The sequence below is a fragment of the Protopterus annectens genome, chromosome 1.part0, assembly GCF_019279795.1.
Source record: "Protopterus annectens isolate FY-2018-M chromosome 1.part0, PAN1.0, whole genome shotgun sequence".
In the NCBI taxonomy this organism is placed as follows: domain Eukaryota; kingdom Metazoa; phylum Chordata; order Ceratodontiformes; family Protopteridae; genus Protopterus; species Protopterus annectens.
Window position 1 is genome coordinate 79,167,144 of NC_056725.1, and position 13,636 is coordinate 79,180,779.

A 13,636-nucleotide genomic window follows, 5' to 3' on the forward strand; every position below is an offset into this window, starting at 1 on the left:
TAAACGTGTGTGAGTGCATGTGTATGTGTGTGTGTATGTGTGTGTGTGTGTGTGTGTGTGTGTGTGTGTGTGTGTGTGTGTGTGTGTGTGTGTGTGTGTGTATGTGTCGGGGGGGCTAATGAAAACAATCACCTATCTAAGATAACCCCCCCTAACCTCATGCTCAGTTGCTGATAATTAAAGTGTATTTTCTCAACTAATGCATTAGGATATATTTACGCGTCTATATCAGCATTTCAAAAACTGAATAGTTCGAATCACTAAATGTCGAACTGACATGATCGAACTAAACAATTTTCGAATGCCAATAGAAAAAATAAAACAAAACAAAAAACAAACTAACTGGTGTAGGCAGGGGGGCAAGCCGCTCTGCACCCCCCCTGGTTGGGGACTGTGACCCCCACACACCCCCACTACTTAAATATACCAACTCCGAGACCACACTACATTGAGGTAAACAGAAATCTCCACTTATGGAGATTTCCGTTTACTCGTTCGATGTTCTGCACTTTCGGCATTCTCGATGCGACAATATCAAATTCAATATTGTCAGTGTTCGAGATGCTGATAGGGACCCTATATTTACTCATGTAAAACTAATATAGTCACCAAAAGGGGGAAGAAACTCATTAATATACTGTATCAGCTACTTGGAAGATGCACCCATTCTTGCAGCCTAGAAAATAACTCAGAAAATGAATATTTCCCCCCCAATTTGGGTACATATACATTAATTTAAATATTACTTATTAAGTAAAATGCCAACAATTGCACATTTATAAAAAAATCTCAATACTCTTGTTGCTAAAAAATTGTTTCATAAATCTGGCATGCCACATTTTAGTTTAATGCCTATATGTCACAGTAATACCTCAAAGTTTTATGCTGCAAATCTGTGGAAATGTATTAAGCAGATAGCAGAAAGCTGATACTAGCATTTCTTTGGTTACATCACACATTCTTCTGCTAGTCAGACGATTTACCATACAACTTGGAGATTGTTTACTTGGAAATTTTAACCTGAACATTTCTTTGTACCACACCAAAATGTTCACACTAAGCTTTTCCTTTTTTCAGATGTGAGGTCAGTTAGATTGTTACATATATTTTATAGCTGCCCACAGTTGCAAATTTCTGGCATAACTAATGAAATGTAGATCAAACTGAGGTCAGACATCACCCAGTCTTCAAACTAGGTTATGTACCTTAATGTGCAAAATCCCAAAGAGATCCCCTTGTAACAGTATGGGCTTCTTTGAAACATCTTAGGCACTCACTACTGAAAGCATTCATAAGCTGAAAAGTTATCATTTTTCTGCTGATAATAAAACTTGTTAAACATTACTTTTTTTCCTTACTAGTTCTTGTAACTTTAAGAACATTGCTATCTGATTTCATGAAAGAAGAAAACTGTGTATGTAAAACTGTAATGGGGTTTAACCTGCAAACCTTACAAGTGGGTATCAGTATTGTATTTACCCCATCCATCTATAAAATCTTTAGCAGGCAGTCTCAGCATAGAGAAGTATTACTAGTTAAGGCTGACATCAAAAACTGTTTGGTGTTGAATAACATTACAGCATCTGTATTACTTTTTCAAAAATGCCACCCCAGGCCTCATTGACTTAGTGTGCCGTTTATTCTAATTTAGAATTGCAATGCTGTTCATTGTCAGGAAAAGTAACACAATTTGTTTATCTTAAATATGCCAAGTGGTTTCAGTATCACAGAGTTATATAGTTCATGGCAGAATATAGTCTGGTGTAAAGGTAATATTTTATGACCCTCAAAGGCCTGCTGTCACAAATAAAGTCCTCTCCTAACAAAGGAGAGCTTGTAAGTAAACAGTAGCTGCATCTTTGGAAACTTTCTATGACACTTGCTGGAAAATTCCCTTGTGAGCAGCATCGACAATAGAGCCAAATAACTCCCCATCCTACCATTGTTTGTGCAAGTTAATTCATCACACTGTATACCTTTGGAACTGCTGGCTAACCACTTTTAGCTCATGCACTGAAGGAATACTTTCAGTATATGAAGTATAACATGTACAGAATTTTACTCCTGACATTTGGTCACATAAATGCCTGTAACCCAATACATATATAATGACACTGTATAACAGAACAGAATAGATTTTGATGCCGTAATCAACAGTTTACCTGCTATATTGCTTCTTTTGAATTGTGATTGTTGCAGAAACAACATTTTTAAACAGTTCTTTGTATTGTGTAACATTTTTTATATACCAACAGTTATATAAAATATTTAGAATATTTATTATTGAGATTAGAATGGACATACCTGTTATAAAGCATCATGAGATCTTGCTATACTCTGTAACTGTTTTGAAATAATAGCCATTTACTGTGTTAACATGGAAGCAGACAGAGCAAGTAAGAAAGTACAGGTGTGTGAGCAACTGCCAAAACAAAGTTTAATGTTACTCCTGTCTTTATGACATTCCATATCACAACAGTATGGACTTACCAAGGGACATCATGACTACTCTCAGATTTCCAGCTATACATACGGCTTCTCCATGAAAATCACAGCTGTCCATCTGAAGTAACATTAGTGCCTGAACCCAGGAACTGTGAATGAAATCTAGACTTAATGGACAGATATAACTCATTTTCATTTAGGAGTGAAGGGCCATAATGAGTACAATAGCAATTAGGCAGTTATTGACTGGTCCTTAGCAGCACTGTATAACTGAGATCAGTCTCTGCCACCTTATCACCCATATAATGCCTGCCATAGGATATTGTCATCTATGCACCATGCCATTCACCAGGCTATAACAATATGCACCCTTGCCATATGCCTGTGCTTTGATACAAATAAATGCTGCATTCTCCATTTTGCCTTCTATCTTTAACAATCAAAATGCATAGACCATAAATATACTATCATCTCCATACCCACTCACACATCAAGGAATGTATGCAGTAAATCAGAATGTGTCACCAATCAATAAAATCTAAAATAATGACAGTGTGGAAGCAGGATGAAGGGAGAAGTCTCAGGAGGATAACATCTCCTTCCTAGATGAGCAATTCACTAATTCATTTAAAAAAAAATAACAAACATTAGGCCAATTGTACAGGGCAAGTAACTACCTCATTTTCCTGTTAGGATCAAACTGATAATGTTGCTATTACTCACTAGGCATCTTTGTGGTTGCAAATCTTATACAGACAGGTCTAACATTGGAGAATATGGACAAACCTGAGCAAATATGCAGCAAATCTGCTAAAGTGACCTGTAACTCACTATACAGTATATATTGATTTGGAATGTGAATATATATATGCTACTTTCACCCATAACCATTACAAATAACCCCAGGCCCTGAATTATCTCCGATATGTTCACTGAAAGAACTTAGCAGATCTTGTTATTCCAAATGACAGTCATTAAAAGCTACATTATTTAAATGATGCAATAAATGTAATCAGCTTACTTCTTTCAGGATGTAGGCAAATCTGTCAAAAACTATTTACAGCCTAGGCTTCAAACTACCCCTTTCATAAAATATTGTGCTAAAAGACTGGCCCAACAAAGAATAGCAATATAGACTGGTTATACTACTATAAAAGAGAAACTTCTTTCCAAGTCTTTTAAGGACATGAGAGTCTATGTTAATAAAGAAAACTTGGATAAACTCCCTTAATTTTTACTTCATTCTCCAATGTCAGAGAATTAGTATCTACACCAAACAGAAGTCTGTAAAAATAAGAGGTTTTATGTTCTTTTTATTATCAGCATAAGGGTCCCTTTTAAGCCATGCATGTTATCTAGACATAACAACTAAAGCTGCAGACTTGAATGATTAGCATGATGTATGGTGGAAGATGGGAGATCTTTAATGCAATGTTTAACACAGGGGGAAACTTCTAACCACCCTCCTCTCAGGGCGTACCCCCACAACAGACCAATAGCCATATGAATAACATCAGTTTGGTACATCACAAAACAAAACGTAGATTTATGTATATAACCATTCTTCTTTCTTTCTTTCTTTCTTTCTTTCTTTCTTTCTTTCTTTCTTTCTTTCTTTCTTTCTTTCTTTCTATTGATTGATTAATTTCTTGAATGGATACATTGGCCATTCAATTACATTTTGATTCATTTCTTGAATGGATAGGTGGGCTATTCAAGTACCTTTTCCAACCATGACCTGGGCAGAGCTGCTAAGTACCTATTACTGAGGAAGTAATATAGGAAACAACAATGGATATGCTATGACAAATTACTTAACAGACTTTAAAGGGGAAATAAAGAATGGATTGATAAAATAAGGAGAGCACATATTTACATGTACATAAGCAAAAGGCATTCAAAAACACAGTTTAACATAAATCAGTACAGAAAAAGCAGGTTTGCAAAAAAGGACAATTGCTTTTAACTGCTCAGCAACCATGTAACCACTTTCAGCAAACCATTTTCCAAGTAGAAATTTCTGCCATATGTAAAAGCAGAAATTATTAAAATTAAGAAAGGGGGCGATTCAGATTATATCAGAAATTTAGTTCATGATTGCTGGATTTGTTCCAGACCAGTCACTTTTTGTAGTGAATAACTAAATCTGGGTCACATGAGTGAAATTACCCATTTTGTGTGACTGCATAAAATGAAAAGGAGTGAGCATTGACTAGTAGGGGACAGAAGATTAAACACCTTCAGTTGTATATCAAACTGGCAAACATAAATGTAGTCATCTGAGTAATGAGAAAGCAGATGGAAACAGTGAGCCTGAAGCAATGATGGTGACAACTAGATTCTGAGAGTAGAATAACCAAACATCTGTACATTTATTTTAGTTTCATAGGTTCAAAGGTTTTTACTAAGCTTATGATCAAAACAGATCATCTAGAAGCTCTGTTATAGCACCCAAAACTGTGTGAGGCTAATAGTACCTGACATCAAGTAAACATTCTCCATATATTACCAGTTGTGGATGGGTTGTGATCACCCATGCAGTTATTCAGGCTAGTTTTAAAGATTGCTAGGGAAGAACTCCATTTGACAGGTAAGGACGGCCGATTCCAGAAACAGGGTATATGCTCGGTTAGATAACTCATATTTATTTATTTATTTATTATTTATTTTATATTTGTTCATAGATAGGTGAAATACAATAGTCTAGCTGGATACATATCCATTTTCAGCAGAGGCCCGGGGAGAAAAGCTCCATGCACAAATACATTAAGGCATTAAAAACTTAGAAAAAAAATGACTAGCTTAAATTATACAGCATAATATGTAAAGAAAGTAAATTTTGTGAATACTGTACAGAGACATTAGAGTAGATTTTGGAGATAAACATGTCTAAATTCAATAGAAGGGTTACAAATACAATCAGGCAACAGTTAAACATAGTAATTAAGCATCAACATTCATTTGAGAGAAAAAATAAAAACCAATAAGTAAGAAAAAGAAAAATAGAGACTAGGAAGGACAATAATGCAGGTAAGAAGGGGTTAGTAGTTGATAGTCAATGACTCTCAAGGTGGGGTATTTGTTATAAAGCATGAGAGGAGGGGAGGAGAAAAAGTGAAGAGTATCATTTGATGCTGTTGATCTAGAGTTGCAGCTCTGTGGAGGAAATCTATAGTATAGGTTTAGGTTTCTAGAATGAGTGACAGGTTCTGGTTAGGTAAAGGATATCAAAATCTGCTGTGTCTTTTATGGCCTGGAAGGCTCAGCAGAGATCATCCTTCAGGAGTCTGTATGACACTGAGTGGAAAGTCAGCAATATTAGTATATCAAAGAAGCAAACGTTACTGTGACCTGATATCTTTCTGGTGAAGAAGCTATGAGGTTTCTCAAGCTTGTTTAATTTGCTACAAGGTGCATTATATTCAAAGATGAGCCTAAAATGATATGAACAAAGTTCAACTCTAAGTTCTTTGGACCTTCGTGAAATAATACAAAGGAGAAGCTGTGCAAGCTAGATGGATTTTCTAACCACAACAGAGAAGTGGTGGTCAAAAGAGAGTCTTTTATCAACAGCCATACCCGAGTACCTGAAGACTGTGTCAATTTTAAGTGGAATGTTAGCTATATGGTAAGTGGTAATGATGCTAGAGTTACCAAATGTACCTATGTTACATTTTTTGAAGTTGATGGAATTTATTTGGTTCAGCCTTTGCTGGAGAATTAAAGTATCAGAATGGGATTTAATAACCATCCCCAGTTTGCAATAATCAGCAAACCCTTTTAGCCATAGTCCCTTGATATTGTATTTCATAGGAGGAGGAAAGGTGTGGACAGGATAGACGCTGTGTAGAGTGAGGTTGGAAGAGCATTTGTAGACAGCGAGATTAACAATGTCCTTTGTTCACAGAAGAAAGTGCCACAAGAGAGAGGTTCAGTACAGAATTGTAGGTTACTTCAAAATTTCTTTACAGACCTAAGATTTTTGTCTGATTTAGGTTCAATCCTAGGTTGATAGCTGGCCTAATATTTCCTAATGGTCAGTTTGAGCAACTTATTTATAAGTTTAAGATCCCTTTTGTAATGGTAATGAATCCAAAAGTTGAGTGTTCAAAAACCACAGAACTCAGTACAACAGAACGCTGCTCCTCTAAGTGTCTTGAGACGCCAATCTAGTTAAGCAATAAATTGCACCAAGCGATGAGATAAAATAAGATTTAATAATAAAAGTTAAGCGCTTTCACTCACTGAAAACGTGAGCTTCCTCAGAACTCCATTGATTAGTAACTGTAGCATTTAAATAACTTTTTTGGCGCCAAAAGCGCTACAACAGAATATGAATTCTTAAAGCTGTATACACAGACTATCATAACAATGTCATAATAGTGATGGATATACACATTCACTACTAATACCTACAGTACACAACAGAATCAAAAACTTGATAAACATTGAAAATCAATCCAATATTTCATACTATCTGTAACCTCACAAATACTAAAAAACTATTATAAAATACTTAATCTAAAAATTACATTAATAATGCTGGCTTAATAGTAATGAAATCATTCAATCCTGGTGCAGTCGAAGCATCTGTATATAGCTGCCTCCATATTTCTTTGTAAGATAATAAACCTTTAACATCTCCCCCTCTAGATTCTAATAAAATATTTTCAAGAATAGCAAATTTAAATGTGTGGGTATGTCCATGTTTTTTATCATGTTTATACAAAGCATTTTTCTCATCTTTTGTCCTAATACTATATAAATGGGCATATATACGTTTGCTCAGCTTTCTTTCCATTTTACCTATGTAAAATCCGGAACAGGCTGTGCATTTAGCCAAATAAACAACCCATCTAGTATTGCAATTCCCACTAACAAATCTTATATGTGTCTTGTGAATATTGTCCAAGATGACGCTACATTCATCTAAACTGGCATAGCATTGTTTACAATTTCTACATTTAATGGTCTTCCCATAAGTCAGATGTTTGCATATTTTTCCTCCTTCCAGATAACTTTTTATATTCCGACCCATTTTATTGACAAAGGCAGGTTGTGATCCCAATATTTTAACAATTTTGTGATCTGTCATTATAATTTTCCAGTTATTAGTTATGATCCTCTTAATTTTACTAATATGTGGGCCGTATTCTAAGACACAAGCTCTTCCGTAATCAATAGTAGGAAGTGTGGTGTCTTGTGCCTGCTTTACACTATTATGGTTACCCATATTTATTTTATGTCCCAATAGGGATGTATATTTTTTTCCCCATTCTCCTATTATAGTTTTACTTATACGGTACATCATATTTATATCATAGCCTCTGTCTTTAAATAGTGAAATAATAAAATTAACTTCTTCTAGCATCTCAGAATATTCAGATGTCATTCTTATAGCCCGTATAATTTGACCCCTAAATATGTTGACAAATTGTTCTCTCGGGTGATTACTTGAAAATTCTAAGTAGCTGTTAGAAAATGTGTTCTTCCTGTATAATCGAGATTTAAAACAACCGTCACCTTTAGATATAAATGTATCCAGATATGGAAGTCCTTCATTACTGTCTGAATAGGTAAACTTCAAAAAATGACTACTAGTATTCAAGAAATGTACAAATTGAGCTAATATCTCCTTATCACCATCCCACAGTATATAAATGTCATCCAGGTATCGAGAATAGTACCTGATATGTTTGTAGAAATCACTAGTGAACAACTTTGTTTCCTCCCATTCAAGCATAACCAAATTGACGTAGATGGGAGCACACGCCACTCCCATAGCTACACCTTTGGTTTGCCTGAAGTATTCACCTTCATATTCTATGTAATTATGTTCCAGTACAATGGACATTAAATCAATAATCAAGCACACTTTATCCCAATCAAGTCCACTGTACTTACGAATACTATATGCAAAGGCCTCCAATCCAATATCTTTAGGAATACAGGAAAATAGATCTATAACATCCACAGTGACAAAAAGAATGTCACAATGCCACTTATTAACTGGGTAATTTTTTAGAAATTCCCACGAATCTTTGACTAAGTGTGGCACTCTGTCATAAATATGTTTAAGAAAACTGTCAACTGCTGTACCTAATGGGAAATTTTGGATCTACTTCCAGATATTATAGGTCTAAATGGTGGGTTTTCAGTACATTTATGTACTTTTGGTATACCCACTATTGAAGTTAAAACTGGATATTCAACCTTTAAATAGTTGTATATTTCCATTGTGATTCTTTGGTCAATAAGAAACTCTTCTATATGTAAATCTATATGCCTGTAGGCAATATTTATTTAATTTAGTGAAACTATCTCATAATTACCAGAGTTATACAATAATTCATGAATTTTGGAAGTATATGCTGCAGTGTCATAGAGGACAATTCCTCCCCCTTTATCGGGTTTCATAATTCTAATGATTTTGTCCCTCCTAAGTTCTAGCAAAAGTTTGTATTCATCATCTGGCAAATTATAATTCATTTTGACACCTTTAAGATGATTCTGTAATTGATACAATTGTCTAGAAACTGATTTGTCATATACCAAAACAGTGGGGTGCATAGGGGGCATAAAAGTACTTTTCTTCCTTAGAATACCTTGTTCTCTCTGCCTCTGTAATTGACAGTCTTTGTTGTTAAAAGCAACAGCTAAATTTTATTTTCGAATATATTTTTTAAACTCAGTGAGACTATCTACTAATTTGAATTTTGTGGTTGGAATAAATTTCATCCCTTTTGAAAAAAGTTTGAAGTATGTAATATTTAATGAAATATCTGTATAATTGTAAATATTGAAATTTTTATATGTATTTACTGCACCTTCTTTGAAAATATTTTCACATGGCAAAATGTGTGGGTGACCTGTTACATTTTCACCTTCATTATTATTACTTTGTCTCTTTTCCTCTTCTATAACTGTGAATGGTATTTCACTGCCACAAATTTCAATTTCCCCCAAACTAATATAAGGAACATTAGCAGATGTCTTTGTTGATGCTATTAGTCCCTTTTGTAATAGTTTTGATGTTTGTTGAAAGATTGTTGGGGGATTTCCTTGGGATACCCTCCCCATCTTCTGTCCCTTTGTTGTTTTATATTGCCACCCTGGTATAAAAAATGTGTATTTTCATCCTCCTGCAAATAATGTCCATACTCATCTTTGTATTGCATATTCGAAGATATGTTTTTATCTTGATAATTCTTAGAATATTTCGCTGTGTTGTTTTTCTTAACATAATGACCCTCTGTGTTTCTGCCCAAAATATACGCTGTATTATTATGAAAATGCTCAATATCTCTCTGAAGGTTTTCATTTTTCCTTTGATACGCTTTCTTAGTATTAGATTCAGCTATTCTAAACTGTTTCATATATAATCTTTCCCACTGAGGAAATAATAAATCATTTAATATTGTATCACTGAGCTTCTCTACTTCTAACATAACTTTGGCTAACTGCCCATCATTATGTTTAATAAGTACATGCATATATTGTATACCAAATGAATCAAACAATTGATTAAATTCAGATCTAATATCTGTAGTGTTTTCTATACCCATCGGTGTTTTAAAAAACCTCAGTCCCTTAGGGACTATTTTAAGCTCTATACATTTCATTAAATACGCATTATCTAACTTAATCGTGTTAATAATATTGAGCTTTTTGCCCAATGTATAGATAATGTCCCTTAAAGTACCTTGTAATAAAAAAGAATCACTAGGCTTATTTTCCGTGTTATTAGTCCGAAAAACACAATTACTATCCAAAAAAGGTTTCAATGGGTTAGATGCTTTTTTGTTCTTTAAATTAGAAGTCTCAGTAATATAAACTCGATCGGAACCACTAGGAATGTCCTGTTCCTTCTGTGCATATGTTCGTTTAAGCATTGGCAGCTTAGGTTTGGTGCCAATCCGTTTTGTTTCTTCTTCTGTGTCTCCAAAGGAGAAGTCAAAAGTGAAATCAGAAATGCCTAGTCGGCTGCTACTTTTCAAAGTATTAGGTACTGGAGGGGCGGTAAATCAATAGGACTCATGCTATTATGCCTTAATTCTTGTCCATTAGGAATATCTGATAAAGTTGGTAACCGCTCAATAAAAGTGTCGCTAAGTCTCTCTGTTCTGCCCAGTATAGCATCACCTATGGAAACGCCTGTGGCAGCAACATTGTGAAGAGTGCAACCTTGCAAAACAGAATCACCGCTGTGCGAATGAGAGTGAATTTCAGTCTTAGAATTGCCAGCAACAGTAAAATGAGTGAATAATCTCTGTATTTCACCTCTCAATTCAGTCAGTTGTAATTGCATCCTGTTCCATTCACGTCGTGAAACAGGTGTAGAAGATGGTGAAGATATATAATAGTTTTTTTAGTATTTGTGAGGTTACAGATAGTATGAAATATTGGATAGATTTTCAATGTTTATCAAGTTTTTGATTCTGTTGTGTACTGTAGGTATTAGTAGTGAATGTGTATATCCATCACTATTATGACATCGTTATGATAGTCTGTGTATACAGCTTTAAGAATTCATATTCTGTTGTAGCGCTTTTGATGCCAAAAAAGTTATTTAAATGCTACAGTTACTAATCAATGGAGTTCTGAGGAAGCTCGCGTTTTCAGCGAGTGAAAGTGCTTAACTTTTATTATTAAATCTTATTTTATCTCATCGCTTTTGTAATGGTGAAGTGGGCATCATTTAATGATAGCCAGGAACAACTTCTTTTTATTAGTGAGTTTAATGATTCCAGCTGGACTAGCCCGGTCAACAAATGTAAAATAAAATAAAATAAAATAATGATGTGGTAGTTCCATCATACAGGTTTGGTACTGAATGTGGCATTATACATCTTTGCTAGCCAGATTTTCATAGAATGTTGAGAATTTCCCTCATATTTTTGATCTGTTCCTCATAAAATTTTCTGGTTTTCTGGCAAACAAAAATACATAATCTAGAAATGTTGAGGGATATTTTGATTGTAGGTGTACTATTTTTACTGTGAAATTAACATGAATGTGGAAGTGACGTACAAAATCACACCCAGATACTTAATGGGATTGTACAAAGCTGATATAGATACCTAAAGGATCAGTTATTACATGGGGAGAAACAGACACCCCCCTTTTTTTGCTTAATAAATTTGATAGATTTCCACCACAGAGCTACAACAGTACAGTCATGTGCATTGTCTGTTGGTGCACCAACACATCTAGCTAACACATCCATGCTTAATACAGTTATTGTGTGTATGTGTGAGTGTGTGCTTGTGTGTGTGTGTGTGTGTGTGTGTGTGTGTGTGTGTGTGTGTGTGTGTGTGTGTGTGTGTGTGTGTGTGCATATATGTATGCATATGTGTTTGCGTGTGTGTGTGTGTGTGTATGTGTGTGTGTGTGTGTGTGTGTGCATATATGTATGCATATGTGTTTGCATGTGTGTGTGTGTGTGTGTGTGTGTGTGTGTGTGTGTGTGTGTGTGTGTGTGTGTGCGTGTGTGAGTGTAAATCTGTCTGTCTGTCTCCATTGGTGGGGACAGCCTTCATCTTCAGTGTTGAGACTTACAACATCCCTCAGTGATCTATTATTTCCCTGTAATGCCCATAATATCAGGCCTTATTGCTTGCTTAAATGAGGCTGAACCTTTGTATACAGAGATGGTGCTCTCTTGGTAGCAAGAAAGACTCCATGCCTGGCAGAAATACTGCTAGAGGGCTGCTAGATTAGGACTGGGCTTACAACAGATACTTTTTCAATGTACATCTGATGACTTCAAAAGATTGGAAGATGTGTCAGCCTTACAATGACTAAGACTACAATAATAATAATAATAATAATAATAATAATAACAATAATAATAATGCAATCATAGGGTATAAAGGCCATGACACTTACGAGTCAGGCAAATGTTACAGTATCACCTCATGGTTCATATAATAATATAATAGATAATGATTCTCCCTACCTACTGAGGAAGTAAGAAAACCACGTCATCTCCTCTACTTGATGTCCAAGTGTACTGGCTAACTGTTGTAGCAGCAACAATAGATTTTTTTTCTGGATTTGACTCTTTGCTGTGTCTTAATCTACTTTGCATTTTTTCAAGAAAACAAATTTTTTGAATCTCACTTAAAGAACACTATGTTGTTGCCTTTCGGCTTTTCCTGGTTAGGGGTCACCACAGCAGAACTCCGGTCCGCTAATGATTGGCAGTAGATTTTGACGAACGCCGAGGTGCCAGCTCGACATCCAACCTTCAACGAAGGCATGCCCATTTACCCATGTCTTTCGAATGCCCACCCAACCATAGGGCGGACATGAGGACTCCACACAGAAGGCACTCCCCGCACTCCAGCCGAGAATCGAACGGGGGAACCTTTTGTTGTGAGGCAACAATGCTACTGCTGCACCACCGTGGATATGAGGTATAAAATCCTAAATCTTAGCTCAGAGATATGAGTTTCATCCAAAATAACTTGTTATTGGACTCTTTAATGTAAGATTTTTAATGTCCCTTAAATGTTCTAAGATTCATTTCTTAACCACCCTCTTTGTCTCTCCTATATATACTGTACTTTTAGATGAGGGCATATTAATATATGTGCCACACTTCCTGATAAACACAACAGTTTCTGATTTATTGTGACTTTTTGTCCATTAATCATACATCACAATACTTCTACCATATATTTATAAGATTCACACTTCCCATACTTATAATTCTCATTAATAATAAGCAGCCTTTGACTTTTTAAATTTTGGTTGCTATGAACAACACAGTCACTTACACTTCTTCTATTCCAATATGCAAATCTAGAACTTCTTGATAAAATTGATCTAAATTGTTTATCCAGTAATAAAATATGTCATTTTTTCTGATAATAACCAACTTTTTAGTCTGAAAACTATGTAAACTATGCAAATATAAAATAAGTAACAAAGGGCCACAGCTCCAAAGGCAAACCAAAACTTTAATCCGTGAGCACTTTGGTTCACTCAAATCAAATTAACTTCTTCAGACAAATTCAAACAGTAAAACCCCTCCTTATATAACCAAGAAATCAGATGACCAATAAAATGCATTACATCACAAGTTTAAAACTGATTGTTAAAAGGCACATTTATAAAGATATTTACATATACTTTAAAAGAATTTTTAAGCACAATGTGGAGAATTATGAATATTAAAAAACAATCA

At 35.0% G+C, this 13,636-nt stretch overlaps 1 protein-coding gene across 1 annotated transcript in view; it reads right to left on the reverse strand.

Moving 5' to 3' along the window:
* GPR4 (G protein-coupled receptor 4) overlaps window positions 1–13,636 on the reverse strand; it is a 2,027,241-nt gene that overhangs the window by 1,596,928 nt on the left and 416,677 nt on the right. The window lies entirely within an intron of this gene.